Raw genomic sequence first — 17,362 nt, 5'->3', positions numbered from 1 at the left:
GAAAAAGAATGAAGCCATCTGATAAAACAAGACATTTATCTTAATGAAAACATTTGACCCAAAATAGTTCAGATCAGAGGAAATGTTGAGGGGAACAGAAGATAAAGATTTTAATTTCATCAGGCATTTTTGAAAGAAAAGGTTTTAAGCCCCAACATGAGCAAGAAATTATCAAGGTTAGAAGGAAGGAAACTTCAAAAAGACTCAAGCTGTGATTCAATTGAAGTTTTGTGGTCAATGAAATTGCCAGTGACACAGATTACACAGCAGGCCAACTCAAAGAGTAAAATGTAAGAAACAAAATAAAAAGTCAGTATCTATACAGATGCCAACACTGTAGACACACCCACATACTATCAAACATGCCCCCTGGGCTAGTTAGGCATGCCATTTCTTTCCTTCCATTTTATAGTAATGCTTCTGCCTCCCTGTTCTTTCTGGCTCCACTGTTATATTCTGCCGCAGTTTCCCTAAGCAACGTCTCTTCTAAACTGGAGGACATAGTCCTGTCGTAACAGGAATGAAAACTTCCTGCCAGTCCAGCAGCCTTTGAAATTTCAAATGGAAAAAGAACAATTCTCTGGAGTCACATAACAAATCCAGGAAACATAAACTTTCTTCTGATTCTTGCCCTGTCTTAATCAGTTTACCTCCAGCATATATAGAATGAGGTGGATGAGAACTGCCCTGGAGATTAAACATTGGTGGCTGGCATCTGTTGTTTGGTAGTGTTCAAAGCAATGAACTGATCAACATTTGTCCACTAAGGGTCTTCTCTATTCATAGGAGTGTGTTATGAGCTGTGTGGAAGGAAGGGAAAAGTAATAAAGAAGTCAACTCTACCAAATGAAAAGGCCATAAAAATCTTCCATAAGGGAACACTGCAACCCAAGACATTCTTACTTGATGTCATTAAAGATATCTCTATTTTTCATAAAAACATGATGATGATTGAGAAGTTGTCCCTAGAAGAAAAGAGGACAGAATTAATCTGAGCTTAAAAGAGGGAGATTTGGAGAAAGAACTAAGAAAACATCAAGGGGAAAAGTGGGTGAGGGGAGGAGGAGGGGAAGTCTATAGTAAAGTAAGCAGCTAATAACTGACCCCATAGAAGAAATGACAACAGATTTAGCTTAGTATGCTACATTTAAGAAGAACAGGTTGACTGTGAGAGGTGTGACATGATAGCCAAGGAGGAGTCCTAAATGATGTTTAAGGAAAATGGAGACAGGTACCAACCAGGTATGGTCAACTTGCTTAGGGAAAGAAGAATGAACAGACAATCTAAGTCCACTGTGCCCTTGTTTGGCTTCTAACACTAGGGTGAAAAGCCCCTTCTTGGTAGAACTTCACTGATCCTTAGTTTTTAACTGTAATTTTTTCTGAAATAGACAAGTGACCTGCTACTTCAGTTTGATTTTCACCCCATGCTTCATGACATTGCCATTGAGCAGCTTCCAAGAAAGGAACACCAAAGGGAGGACATTAAGATGAAAGAGCAATTACCCCTCAAAGCAAACACACCATATCATCTGTTAACCTGAGTATGGCACTCATTACAGATCCACTGGCACATGGCTGTGTGCTCAGGAACCTAAAAGGATTGTGCCCAGAACCCAAACTGTAGAATAAAAAGAGCTTGGAAGTTGAAAGGTCCTAATAATTATCAACCCCCTCATTTTACATTAAAAAAGGCAAAATGCAAATTAATGTGATATAAACTGTGTATATGGTTGTTGAAGAGGTGCCAAGTAAAGGAAATATCAGTCAAGCAAGGATGTTGATAGGACTTAAACTTTCCCCAAGATTTTAAAGAAAGAGATATAGATAATTGAAGAGGGAAAATAAGCCAACAAGGAGAATAAGTTCATCAGCGTCATCTTACCAGCATCATTCTTTGAATGTCTACTGTAAAACATGTACTTTTCTAAGTGTTTTACATACATTATCTCATTTAATCCTTACAATCACCTTATAAGGTAGGTACTACCAATAACATCTGTTCTACAGATGAGAAACCCAAAGCCTGAACAGGGCAAGTAACTTGCATACAGCCACACAGCTATGAATTTGTGCAACATAATGAGAACCAAAAGCCCCTGACTCTCACGTCAGTGATTATGTGTTAAACTAGATTGTGCTGAGAGTAAAGTGCTCAGATCAAAAGGCAAGGAGAAGAAGGGCAGAGAAAAAAATAGCTATCTGACTCACAATTATATTGTACCAAGAAAAGGTATTATACACATATAAAAAGCACTTTGGTTATTGATCCTAGCAACATTATCACAATATTTCTCATCAGCCCCTCTATAAGTATATGAATTAAAATTTTGAGAGGTTAGTGACTTATCCAGGGCTCTGTGATAAATAAAGAACAGAATGAAAACTACACTTCTCTTTCCCCTGGGCAACATGGCATTAAATCATTTTAGGACTATAATGATCTTTTTAGCATTTTACATATTGCCTGTGACACAGATTACTGGATTCTGTGTGGATTATGTGGATTGCAATTTTTAGGAAGGAAAAAACTATGCCCTTCCATTTACATTCATCATCAGATGTTATGTTCAAGCTAGGAAAGTTTGTTTTTGATTTTCAAAATCTGCCTTTTTTTAAAAAACATCGTGTGTTCCTGTGTTATAAGTCCTTTTTGCATCTCCCTAATTCCACTCTGGGCTTCCCTGGTGGCTCAGTCAGTGGTAAAGAATCTGCCTGCTAATCCAGGAGTTGTGGATTCTATCCCTGAGTTGGAAAGATCTCCTGGAGGAGGAAATGGCAATGCACTCCAGTATTCTTGCCTGGGAAACCCCTTGGACAGAGGAACTTGGTGGGCTACAGTCCATGGGGTCGCAAAAGAGTCAGACATGACTTAGTGATTAAACAACAACAATTCCATGCTAGTCTTTGTATGTGTTCTCACTCCCTCTTTCATTCTCTGTCCTTCTCTCTCTCCAACTCAATCTATTGGAAACACAAATACGTCATAAGGTCCGTTATAAGCCAAAGCATTTTATGACACAAAACCACAGCCTGCCAACTAAATTCATTGCACTATAACCAGTGAAGATGAGTCACATGACTTACATTAATATATGACAAACAGCTCTAAACAAGGCAAGAGTAAAAAAGAAAGAAAACTCATTTATCAACTGAGTACTTGAGTGGCTCTCTCTTGGCATGTATATAGAGAGAATTTTATTAAGGGGCTTTGGTTGAGTTTTTTTTCCTATCATTAACAAGTTCATTTTTTCAATACAAAAGAGGCAGAAATCCAAAGACACATAAATTCCCATCATTGCTCAGATGACACTGTCCCCATGAACCTGCTGTGAGCTCATTCATATGACAAGGAGATATGACCTTTCAGGTACAAGCTGGGTATTTTTCAATCCACTGGCAGAAAAAAAGAATAGAAACGGTTCTTTGCAGAGTGACTTTCTTTAGAGAAAAACTATAAATGAAAAATGTATCTCCTCATTTATTTTTTAATGAAAGTCTGGGCATGAGGTAGAAACAACAACAACAAAAGGAATCAAAATGATGTCCCATTAGCCATTTAAGAGCAGTGAGGCAAGAGGAGAGCAGGGAAGGATAGAGCCCCTGGGAGTTGGAATATGCACATTTTTGCAGAGGGAAAGCAAAACAGAGCCAATGCCAACAGAAAAGAACTAGGACTTTGCTTGCCTCACCACAGGTGCTCAAAAATATGTGCATTTTATAATGTAAATTAACATAGACCTCTCTTCGCAGTTCCACAATGAAACCAAGGAGGATCCTGTGGGGCTCCTGGGCACAGAAACCTTTCCATGTCCCCCATTTCTTGTTTGTAGAGGATAGACTCCAGCCTCTGTGACCTTCTCTGAGTTCCAAAGGGCAGATTTAAATAGTTGCTAATAGGGAAGGGAGGGGAAGCAGAGACAGGGAAGGAGAGCAGTCAAGAAACAATAGTGTAGCCTTGGGACAGGATCCTGATTTTGCCTCAAGGGATACACATAACAATATCTTTGAGCTCTTCTCCAGAACTAAAACCCCAACAAATGGAAGCATCCTTCATTCCAGAGAAGATCACAGTTTGATAACATCAAGAGAGAAACTCATCAGGAGACTATATGAGGCCAGTTTAAAGGAACCAGAGAAGTTCATCAGGAGACCAGCTGAGGCCAGATTAAAGAAGTAAAGGCCCTACACACACTCTGATCCTTAGTAACCCCACTGTTGAACCATTGCTATAAAACTCACCAAATCCTCCTGAGTTGGGACAGATTTTGAGGCATTAGCCTGTTGTATCCCCTTTGCCAGGCAAAGCAATAAAGCTCTTCTTTCTACTTCACCCAAAAGTCTGTCTCCAAAATTCTATTGGTCACTGGTTCACAGAGGCCACATTTTCAGCATCAGTGAGAACCTTTAGTGGACACTCTTTAATATCTCAAACCAAAGACTGGGCTAATTCAGAAACATGATTTGATAGTGAAGGCAGCTTTTCAGCATTCAGATATTTCACAGTGAGTAAATCAAATAATTACTCAGCATTCATTTGGACATTGATAGCTCTGGGCAAACTCATGAGGTTGCCATCTTTGACACCCCTTTTCAGTGCTTCTCCCCACCTGCTGAGACTCTTATAGTCTTCAATATTCTAGAAACCATCCCTCCCCCCCACACACCCCAAATCCCAAAGTTAGAAACAATCTAATAGCACTCATTTACAACTTACTGTGAAACAGAATAAATGCATTCCCTCTTCCAAAGGCTACTTGAAATTTGAACTATAATTGTAAAATGAAATGCCTGACCCTCTGTTAAAGGTATTATAGACAGCAGCAAGCAGATGAGAGGCTCTAAAATCATGCAAAGTAGATATTTTGAAAACTGAAATCTCCATAGTAATAATAGCACTTTCTATTTTCGAGCACTCACTATGTGCCAGGAAGTAATACTAAGTGCTTTACCTGGATTATCTCACAACCACCCTGATAAGTAGTTCCTGTGTTTACTCCTATTTTGTAGATGATATTATTTAGGGCTCAAAAAATAAGTAATTTGAGTAAGGTTAATAGCTATTAAGAAGCAAAAATAAGCATGGCACTTTGTCTTATTCCAAAATCTGTATTCTTAGTCACTATGATGCTATGCTTGTCTTTGGATTTACAGGCACACTAGTGGTGTTGATCTTGAAGAAAAGGAATAGGGTAGAAGCTGTTTTACTGACTCAGTGGGACTTGCTTACATTAGTTGGAGCCTGAATTGATGGGACAGTGTCTAGAAGATTCTAATGGCAATTAGAATTCTCGGGTTTACCTGTGAGGATTAGGTATGACATCACCTTTATGGCATAAAGCAAAAAACTAAAGAGCCTCTTGATGAACGTGAAAGAGGAGAGTGAAAAAATTGGCTTAAAGCTCAACATTCAGAAAACGAAGATCATGGCATCCAGTCCCATTACTTCATGGCAAATAGATGGGGAAACAATGGAAACAGTGACAGACTTTATTTTTGGGGGGCTCCAAAATCACTGCAGATGGTAACTGCAGCCATGAAATTAAAAGACGCTTGCTCCTTGGAAGAAAAGCTATGACCAACCTAGACAGCACATTAAAAAGCAGAGACATTACTTTGCCAATAAAGGTCCGTCTAGTCAAAGCTATAGGTTTTCCAGTAGTCATGCATGGATGTGAGAGTTGGACCATAAAGAAAGCTGAGCACTGAAGAATTGATACTTTTGAACTGTGGTGTTGGAGAAGACTCTTGAGAGTCCCTCGGACTGCAAAGAGATCAAACCAGTCAATCCTAAAGGAAATTAGTCCTGAATATTCATTGGAAGGACTGATGCTGAAGCTGAAACTCCAATACTTTGGCCCCCTGATGCAAAGAACGAACTCATTGGAAAAGACCCTGATGCTGGGAAAGATTGAAGGTGGGAGGAGAAGGGGATGACAGAGGATGAGATGGTTGGATAGCATCACAAACTAGATGGACATGAGTTTGAGCAAGCTCCGGGAGTTAGTGATGGACAGGGAAGCCTAGTGTGCTGCAGTCCATGGGGTCACAAAGAGTCAGACATGACTGAGTGACTGAACTGAACTGTCTGAATTATGCCTCTCCTGTTTTTACTAACCTTACTTTCAACCACAGGTATTTGTATCTTATCTCATTTTTCTCAGTTCCTCATTCTAATGTTCTCTATCTTTGTCAATCAGCTAAGATTCTGGCTTTGGTCAGTTCAAATGGCTGTCACTTCTCTGTTAACTTTTTAAAAATTCTATGCTTATCTCCCTCTCAGGGTTGCTGTAATTGATAAATGATATAACATGAATTTCTTTTCACAATGATTTTGGGGACTTCTCAGAACTTTAAATATTCTAGATTAAGTGGAAAATTAAGATACCAAAGGGGATGTAAGTAATGCTGCCGGTAGAATATTAGGTTCTGTGCCTGCATTTCTGGTATAGGTACTATCATCTCTAAGGATCCTAGATGATTAGCATTAGGCTTCTGAAAGAAGTATCACTTTTCTAAATTAAACAATGTCTAACTTCGCAAATGTCACTTATTTAAGACCAGCCAATTCCTCATCTAGAGAGTCCATCCCCTAGGATCATGTAAGTTATTTGTTTTAGATCATTTTTCTTTAGGACAAATGAAAGAGAGATGGATAAAAAAAAGCACAGGATAAAGGCATGAGTCCAACAGGCTTGGAACACTTATCTCACAATGCTCTCTGCTCAGTGACACTTATTTCTGGGTGTGGAAACTAACAAAAAGTGAGAGGGATGGGGGACAATAGTAGAAATTAATGCTGCCCCTTCATCTTTATCATGCAAATATAATAGTTTGAAAGTTGGGTAGGCCCGTTTGATAACCTATCATTTCAACTTCAAACAGCTGTTTAAATATAGAAGACTTCTCCCCTCCCAACAGTACAATGCTCATTCTTTGGCTCATCATCCTGCATAAAGGAAGCAAAACACACTTCTAACCCCCTTAGGCAATCAAGAGGAATTTAGCCCAATGCAGAAGGCAGACATGGAGTCTGGCAGCCTGGGAATGGGTATCCACAGACCATCAACCTATGATGTTGGTAGAAACATCTGCTGTCCACTTCAGTACCACAGGAATCTGGAGAGCATTATAAATTATAGCAACTATAGAAGCAATTTTTTTCTGGCATTTTAATTACTGGAACTTTACAGCTTAATCAAGCAAATCTTACTTAAATGGCAAGTCAGTCATTTTCCTCCATGAGGGGAAACATTATACTTATGGAAGCCTTAAAGTAGACTGTGTTTCTTGGAAAATTGGATTTTAAACCAAAGATCCAAAGCAGATAGTTTTATGAGCCCCTAATTAGCATCACAAAGGAAATACCAAAAGGTTAATAAAAGATGGTTAGTTTGGAAAGGTGGTTTCCTGGTGCCAGCTCCAGCAGCTCAGTCTGTTTGCAGACTCATTAGCTGCCTAGATAGATTGATCATCAGCTGAATTCAGGAAGTGCTCACTTGCTGTGTTAGCAGAAGGCTAGTGTGATTTGATACACCTACCTATAGCTAACTAGGGCCTAAGAGTAAGGTAATGTTTTCTGCAGTCAAATAAGGCAGGTTTTCTTCGCCTTCAACTTCAGTTGACATCAATTATAAATCTGAAAGTGTTTGGTGAAACTCTGAGATAATGAAACCTTCTAAGTTGACAGTTGGTACAAACAAAAGTCTGGCTCCAGGTCCTTAAGATCCAATTTGTGCATAGACACCATATTTCTGAATTCTCATTTTGTGCTAAGCAGAATCATCCAGTGTAACAAAATCCAAACTTAATCGAGTACTCACAGATAATCACTCAACCTCTAAAATGTACAGCTTGATGGGCAGTGAGTCAACAAAAAGAATTTCCACTTTGGGCTTTACTCTGGACTTTGCCATTGATTTGTGTTCTGACATGAATAAAGTCTTCAAATTCTTAGTGTATCAGTTTTTCTTCCAGAAAAAAATATGTGGAACAGATAATTATATGAAGCATATCTCTGAAATAAAATGGTTCTTTGAATTAAAGGAATTAAATTTTCTAGCTAGTGATAATAATAATAATAGTTCCCTAAATTTAATAGAGTTCATGTTTGCATATGAACGATGGTTCAGCTTCTGCATCGGACTTGTTTCAGTTTATCAACAATGGGCAACCTGACTCTCACAAGCTGGAGGCATTTTTTTCCCCAATAAGCTGACTTTTAAATTAAATTAAAATCAAAACCATTCTTTTGGTTTACTTCCCAGATTAAAACAACTGACAACCTCATTAATGATTGAAAACAGCAGGTGGTGATGTCTTAGAACAGTCTGACCGGTTTATCTTGGAACCTCTATCACTCCTCTTCCCCCCTTTTCCATGTATTAAAAAGGAAAGATTCTATTGTTCACGCAGCTTGGAAACTCCATGGGATGAAAGAGGAGGGAAGAAAGCAAGTAGTCAAACATCTATTATTACCTAAACTAATGAGAGAAAAGAGAGATTATATGAGTTTAGAAGTGGTGAAAGCAGCCGTATATTGGAAAAAGTATCTCTGGATTTGAAATCTGCAGACTCATGGCTGGGAAGCTGCCTTGCTGTAATGGACTAAAATTACCAAGTTTCTCCAGGTGATTACAGTAGTGTTTGTTTACAAATATCTATTAAAAGGGAAGCAACATAATGAGTTGCACTTTTATGTTAAAGCAGATTACAGTTGCACTCCTGCATGATTTAGTATAGGTATTAAACCACAAATTAGAAAGAACTTAAGATCAAGATCGCCAGAAGAAACATCAATAACCTCAGATATGCAGATGACACCACCCTTATGGCAGAAAGTGAAGAAGAACTAAAAAGCCTCTTGACGAAAGTGAAAGAGGAGAGTGAAAAAGTTGGCTTAAAGCTCAACATTCAGAAAACTAAGATCATGGCATCCAGTCCCATCACTTCATGGCAAATAGATGGGGAAACACCGGAAACAGTGGCTGACTTTATTTTTGGGGGCTCCAAAATCACTGCAGATGGTGACTGCAGCCATGAAATTAAAAGACACTTGCTCCTAGGAAGGAAAATTATGACCAACCTAGACAGCATATTAAAAAGCAGAGACATTACTTTGCCAACAAAGGTCCACCTAGTCAAGGCTATGGTTTTTCCAGTAGTCATGTATGGATGTGAGAGTTGGACTATAAAGAAAGCTGAGTGCTGAAAAATTGATGCTTTTGAACTGTGCTGTTGGAGAAGACTTTTGAGAGTACCTTGGACTACAAGGAGATCCAACCAGTCCATCCTAAAGGAAATCAGTCCTGAGTGTTCATTGGAAGGACTAATGTTGAAGATGAAACTCCAGTACTTTGTCCACCTGATGAGAAGAAATGACTCATTGGAAAAGACCCTGATGCTGGGAAAGGTTGAAAGCAGGAGGAGAAAGAGACAACAGAGGATGAGATGGTTGGATGGCATCACCAACTCAATGGACATGAGTTTGGGTAAACTCCGGGAGTTGGTGACGGACAGGGAGGCCTGGTGTGTTGCAGTCCATGGGATCGCAAAGAGTCAGACACGACTGAGCGACTGAACTGAACTGAACTGAAGACTTAGCTAACTGGAGTAGGGGGAGATAGATGTGTTTTTAAGGTTTTAACTTCTGCCAAAAATCTTCCTGTTCAAATAAGACGAGAACCTAAAGTGTCTCATTTGCCATGAAAGTCAAAATTATTAAGATTTGAAAGAACTAAAGATATGATGTTGCCTATTGTTTCACATTTAATAGCTTACAAGTTTGTTGCCTATGCTGTTATGAAGAATAATGGAATAGAATTATTATTTCTGCCAGAAACCTTCAAAAGACAAAATGTCTCTCTCTCTCACGAGGCCACCTCAATGAAACAGAACTTTGAATAAATTCACCCAGAATTCATTTTCTGATAACCTCCTTTGGCCCCTTCTGAATTCAGTACCTTTCAAATCACCTCTGGTACCTACCTATCTCACCTATTCCTCCAACTACAACAGTAAATCTTTGGGGTGCACATTTTGGGGCAATAACCAGTATTTATCATATCCAGTATTTTACCATAATACCTAAAATCCCACAATATTCTTCTGACTTTTCACCTGCACACAAATGCTTAGTACCAAAGGATTTGCTCTAAAATGACTCTAGATACTGATAGCCCACTGATAATCTCTTTAGGTCACCAAGGGTAACTGCCTTGTAGGCTCTCTGCATGGCAAAAATAACTGGATTAAGGGCTCCATTCTTCCTAATTGCAAAAGCATCTGTTTTGTCTACCCTCTTTAGGCTGTGCATAAGTCTCTAAAAAACAACTCTTCTGATGGCTCTAAAGGTCAGTTCAAACCTTTTCCAGTTTGGTCCTTGGTGATTTTTCCATGGCTAAAGTTTTATTGAGAGTAAGACTTGTACGAAGAGAACTTGAAAAGACTTCCTTGTCAAGCCTCATTTCCAAAGTGGATGTGTCAAATTAGCTTTCACTGGCCCAAAATAAACAGATAAAGAGCCATCTGGTAAGGACAAAGATCAAAAATACCTGGGGCAAAGACCTGATCCTGAATGATAAAAAAGCATCTACAGTAAGAGAGGAAAACCATCTCACAGATATTTTGCCTATACAATAAAGAAGTAATACATGATTTTGGCATTCTTGAAATTGCTTTTTAAATCAGGACTCAATTCTTCATATTTATTTCATAAGAAAAGGGTTAAAGGGAAGATGAAGAGAAAAAAATATTTCATAAATATTTAAATGGAAAGTTCACTTTGTTTTCCCATCCTGATGGAGTTTATTTATGGTGCTTAACCATCTTAATGATGGGACAGAAATAATGTTAAATAGATTGAAAAACCCAAAGAAGATAATGATCTCGATATTTCAATGGACTGTTTCAGTATGTGAATCAATCATATGATTTATCCCTATAAAACAACTTGATTTGCTTCTCATCTGTTGTCCTATTACCAGCATCCCTACTTACTATGGCCTACAGAACTTGCTTTATCATGAAGCAATTGGAAAAAATTCACCTAGCAAATCACCCAAATAGAGCTTAATTGTATCTCACGTGCTATCTCGGGGCCTGGCTTCCAGTGTTCCTCCAAAGGAATCCCATTACACCGAAGTGTCTTTTGAAAAGGATTTTGCTTCCCAGCTGAAGTTGTCTTAATTAATTTCTTCACTGATCCCATGCAATCTATTCCATACTGGACCATTTGTGCTATTGGGCCATAAACTCCTAGAGAATGAAATTCTTAACTGTTCAGTGTGCTCCCTTTATATAGCCTCCATCCTCCAATTCTTTCCAAGTGCTCAGAAATATAGAGATTCTCAGTGTCAACCAGTCACGAAAGCCCTTGGTATTTATTCTCTTGACGAATAATGAATCCTTTACTATAGGAAATTATTAACAATAGTAAAATTTAAAATAGACAAAGACTTTGAGACAACTAAAAGTTCCAAGTGGATCAAGAAAACATTATTATATAAAAAAGAGGAAGAATGCTTTTATTTCAAAGTAGATAAACTTGAGCTGTCCTAAAAGAATTCTCTGACCAAAAAGCCCAAGCCAAAATAATGCTAGCAGACAACAACTAAGAGCATGGATGTTTCCATTAGTTCGGCTATGCTGTGCTTGTCATTCAGTCATGTACGACTCTTTGTGACCCCATAAACCATAGCCCACCAGGCTCCTCTGTCCATGGGATTCTCCAGGCAAGAATACTGGAGTGGGTTGCCATGCCCTGCTCCACAGGATCTTCCCAACCCAGCGAATGAACCCAGGTCTCCAGCATTGCAGGCGGATTCTTTACCATCTGAGCCACCAGGGATGGCCAAGATAACTGGAGTGGGTAGCCTACCCCTTCTCTGGGGAATCTTCCCAACCCAGGAATTGAACCAGGGTCTCCTGCATTGCAAGTGGATTCTTTACCAGCTGAGCTACCCAGGAAGACCTTCCATTACTTAAGGACAACATTTTATTCTAGTGGCCATCTTACCAATAAAATGTAAATAATGCTTTGGAAGGAGTCCATTTATCTGGTGCAACAATGTAGTTGAAATAAACAAAAGCATACACCTGTCATCTCTCTTCCCACCTACCCAACCATTGCTGAGACTGAGAATGGATGAAGGTCCTGGACCTCAAAAGGAAAGAGAGACCAGGTATTGAGTATCACTGAGTACTTCCTAACCAGAAAGGTAAATAGGCATGTCAGAGATTAAACCTACCATTTTACAATGATATTAACTAAAATTAAAGTTCAATCTCAGAGCAGAAGAATTTAAAAAGAAAATCCTTAACATTGTGACTGTTCAAATTAGAACATCAAGGAAGACTCTTTTATGATACTCCTATTAAAAATATGATCTTGTCTGTAACCATCTTCTTTTATAGTTTCTTCTGCTTTATTGGCACAATATTAATAAGGTTCATATTAGTCCCAAGCTCTATTCTTATAAATATTTATAAAATAAGAAAGAGTTATTCATGTCATCATTGAGCTGACCTTGGTCACCCCAGTAAAAGCCAGATAAGCAAATCTAAAAAGGTGATAATTTTCACAGTCAATAACAGAAGTAGCTGACACTTTCCCAGAGCTGGACATACTGCTGAATGAATAAATAACAATATCTATGCATGGATTGTTCCTACCTGGTATTAGAATGTTGTATACCTGAGGCAAGATGAGAAAACCTGAAAGCCATATATATAGAAACTCTGTATACATATACATTACTGTGTTCAAGTAATTAAACATTTTACCTGGTATGTTTTCAAGAGGCTAAAGACATCTTTAAACAATTCTATATGAGGAAAACCAGGGGAGAAATAACCACATGAATTGCAAAATGGTATATCTAGCCTCAAAGATGCGAATTTGAGTCCAGGGGGAGCTAATCAACCTCTTTGTTGAAGTAAAGATAAACCTTTTTGACAGCAAATGCTATCTGATAAAATGGAATTTTCAATTACTCTATGAACATCTGGTTCATGCTACCATTTCTGGAGCCCAGCAGCACACTGCCTTGCAATGTCACAAAATATTCTCCGTTCAGAACTCCCTATTTTGCTAAGAGACTAATTGAAATGAATGTATGGCAATTTAGTGAGGTGAGAGGTGAGTCAGGGGATAGGTAAGAGATAGGAAAGGATGTTCAGTCACAGAATCATAATTTCATTAAAAGGCTAGAGGAAACGAAATTACATATTGTTGATAGAGTGTTGAAAGTGTAAACGTCCTAATACACCTGTGCTTGAAACTAGAATATGCATAGTGTACAGCCTCCAGAACATTTTCATGGCTAATTTGCAACAGTGGTTGTATTAGGCACAGCTCAAGTTCTTTAAATCCATGTTTTACACAACAAACATGTTAAATGATATACAGGTGATGAAACTAGCAAATGAATACGTTTAGGAAAATGCGAAGAACCTACACTTTCAGAAATAAAGCAATCATTATATTGCATTTGGGTGCTTTTGGATGTGAAAATCAGATAGATGTTCTCACAAATTTCTGTATGTTGCTTCCATTTGGTATCAATTAGCATGGGAGGGAAACAAATTCAGTGTTGTAGTGAGCTCCAAATTAGGCGCATATTATAGCAATTAAAGTCATCTTTTCAGGTGATGAATTTATAATCAATAATTAAATCATAAGGTAAGAGAGATCGAGTGTGATTTGAAACAAATTAGTTGGGCTTGGGACGAGTATGTACGGTTCTAAGACATGAACCCATAAACTTTAATTTCATCAGAACTACACATTTGAGTATTCATAATGGGATATCCAAGTCATCACAAATGAGCATGCAAAGAAGCAAGGAGACAAAAGCCTATTAAACCCAGCACTATTCAACCCAGAAATAACCTCAACAGGAAGGGGTTCCAGTCCTGTGAGATTCTCGAATGTGCAACAAGCCCATGAGCCTCTGGCACCTCTGAGCACTCTACTTTTTGGTTACTTTTCTTAGAGATTGTCTGCAGAAATTGCATAAGGCAAAATTTTTGTCCCTTCCAGAAGGTGGTAATTTTACCAAATAACTCAAATTCAGGGAGGGAAAATATTGGTTAAAAGATTTGAGTGTGACTTCCCAACTCAGCACCAAATCAGGTGGTAAAATATTCTGAGTGACAACACTGACTTGTTTTCAAGGTACTCTGAGAGCTACTGAGACACAGCATTGCAAAAAGTGCCATATGCCAGTAGAAAGTATAGGATAAAGAACGCTCCATCAGCTGTTTTTCTGGGAAGCCATGACAAGAGCTACAGTACTGGGGGCGAGCTGAGACATACTAATTCAAAGGCACTATAGATGATAAATGTAATTCAGACACCTGGCAACTAGGAAATTTGGCTCAGTCAGTTCATCAACCCACTGATCAGGTTTTAGGCATGTTGCGAGTGTTACTAGGATTGATAATAATTCAGAAAGCAGAGATTCTTACCATTTCATCTTATCTCCACCCTGACCCAGCTCACAGATGTGTTTGATTGGGGCAATCAAAAAAACCCGAAACCAACACAATTCTGTAAAGTAATTATCCTTCAATTAAAAATAAATAAATTTAAAATTAAAAAATATTGTAATTATCCTCCAATTAAAATTTTTAAAAAGATAAAAAAAAAACCCAGCAAGCTGATGGTACAAAGGAATAGGGGCTGTGGAAATTCCATCTGGGTGATGGGTAACCCAAGGTATCCAGGTGGCAGTAGCAGGGGCACCCAGAGCCCAGCATCCATGATGTCAACAGTGTAAGCTGGGGATTCTGTATACAGCAACAGCAGTGGTGACCTCACCACACAAGTTCTATGTTATCATTTGGAGCACTGTTTCTGGCTCTGCATCTCTTGGGCAACTCAATATCATTTGAATGAATTATTTATCTACTCAAATTAGTAAAATGTAGAACATATTGACTGCAACCAGTATTTTTCCATTAAAATTAAAAGTAAAACAAACAAACAAACAAAAAACCCACAATCTGAGGTCAAGGGTCTAAATCTGGACTCTTGCCCTTTGAGTACAAAATTTCTTCCAGCCATTCTCCTTTAGTTAAATATAGTGATCCTGGGTTCCCTTATCTAGGAATGTTCTTAGAGAAAAGTAACTGAAAATTAAGGGATCTGAGAATCTCAAAGCACCCTTGACATTCACACTGAGCATTCTTTAGCTACAATATAGTTAATAAACTCCAAAGAAAGTTTTGGAAGTGTGAAGAAGCATAGGGCCCCGGTGTCTAAGAAAATGAGAAGCAAATACTGTTTGTACATTTTCCTCAAACACTGGCAACACAATATGAGCTCATTGAACAACTTGTTCCTGTTCAAGGAAAAAATTAACAGTTACATAAAATTATCTTTATTTGGAAAATTATGAGATTCTTCATCATTCATATGTCCATATATATGCAAAGAAAAATTCTACACTAATATCCAGATTGGAAACATCACAGAGAGATCTACAGACATGAAATCCAAGGTGAGCTAAATTCCCCCAAACAAAGGCATAAGGTGAACTGTATTGGGTATATTTGGTCCAACTTTGGAGTAATTCTGATAGGACCAGAAAAAAATAATTATCAGGATCAGAGTTAGTCTGACAGCATCATTATAACCCTTGCTCTTCTCCAGAGACATCCATTCAAATCTCAAAAATAGTTCAGCTCTGGCACCTTTTGGGTTTCGGGGTACTTTTGTTTGAGATGCCTAACACAGTATCAGTGAACCAAAGAGAACTGGGAACTTGAGAACGTTTTTCCTCAAGATATCTTTGAGACTTTCAGCACAGTCTTGCAATGCAGGAGACCTGGGTTTGATCCCTGGGTTGGGAAGATCTCCTGGAGAAGGGAATGTCTACACACTCCAGAATTCTTGCCTGGATAATTCCAAGGACAGACCAGCCTGGCAGGCTACAGTCCATGGGGTCGCAAAGAGTTGAATATGTCTGAGAGACTAACACTTTCACTTAAGCACCATTATAGGAAGCTCAGTAGTACTGGGATATCATAAGGTAGAGCCAGAGATGTAAGCAAGACCTGAATTCCCTTTGTACCTAAACTTTAATGACTCAACCAAATTGTAAAGAACAAACACAAGGGATGGTTCAAGGTTTAGCCACTGCTAGGACAATGGAAAAAATGAACATACATGTATGAGAACTGAATATTGAGAAACAAAATGTAAAAGTGTGCCAAAACAGAACAGCAAAAAAGTGTGTGTGTGATCCCCACCTTAAATGTAGGAGAGTCTTGGGATAATGCCATACATTTGCTTTAGAATCTCATTATTACACAATCTACAGGATATACATACAATACATCCCTTTTGTAAGAAACACCCCCTCAGAAAAACTAGCTCCAGTCCACTGGTACCATTTTCCTAGAGATATGGGACAAAAAAAAATGTTGTTCTAGCCAGGCACAAAGTGAGAATCAATTATGACTATTTATTTTCCTGGAGTTATTTCATTTTAGAGAGCATCTAACTAAAACCCTTTCTGATATAAATGAAAAAGCATTTCTTTGAGACACAAGACTAGTAAATGATACACATCAGTCTGTATTCTGTGACACGCTGTTAATCCTCTGAGAATTAAATAGCCTCTGTTTCAGTTATATAAATGTTTAATTTTTTCATCTTTAGTCTTAGGTTGCTTGGAAAGTATGTTATCTCTGCGGATGTCACCACTCACCAATTAGGGAAGGCAGAAGCTCACAATTGGTAGTGACTTACATATATTATAGACTTTGACACTTGAATCTGCTGGGAAAGGGATGGATTAAACAATCTAATAGAATCTACAGTGACAAACTTTTTCCCCACAGAAAACATTTTGTTTTGTGGATCATGCATTTTTTTTTCCTTTGGATTCATTTACAAGACCAAAACAAAGCCATTTAATGATATATACAGTGAAATGAAACAGTTGAAGACCAGCACATAATCACCATATTTTGTTTTCTCATCTTTAAGTCTTTTAGCAGCGGGGCTTCCAGCTGAGCTTGCGTCTAGCTACTCTCAAGACATAGCCAAGCATTCTGAAGCTTCACTGAGCCTAAACACCAAGCTGAATTCATAGTTCTTAATTGAAAAAGACAGGCTGTTTGCCTAGCATGTTTGCATCAGTAAAACATTGAAAATGACATTTGTGCCCAAGTCCATCTGAACATTCTGCCTTAGCTGAACTCTGCTAATGTTTTTATACCCTGGTTTATGCTTGGAACAGTTTTAAATAGCTCCTCTTGCTAAAGCATGTGTGCTAGATTCCCCAAAATAGACTCTTCTTCATACATGAGGATGTCATTCCTGACATGTGCTTTGAGGCATTTTTGACATGCA

The 17,362-nt window shown here is 38.3% G+C and overlaps 1 protein-coding gene across 3 annotated transcripts in view; it reads right to left on the bottom strand.

Moving 5' to 3' along the window:
* Positions 1-17,362, bottom strand: part of PCDH19 (protocadherin 19) — a 115,405-nt gene that overhangs the window by 27,093 nt on the left and 70,950 nt on the right. The gene's annotated exons all lie outside the window — the stretch shown is intronic.

This window comes from Giraffa tippelskirchi, chromosome X (assembly GCF_054371585.1).
Source record: "Giraffa tippelskirchi isolate mGirTip1 chromosome X, T2T-mGirTip1v1.2.pri, whole genome shotgun sequence".
Taxonomy (NCBI): domain Eukaryota; kingdom Metazoa; phylum Chordata; class Mammalia; order Artiodactyla; family Giraffidae; genus Giraffa; species Giraffa tippelskirchi.
Note: the sequence above shows the minus strand (reverse complement) of the source record. Positions and strands in the feature narration are given on the sequence as shown.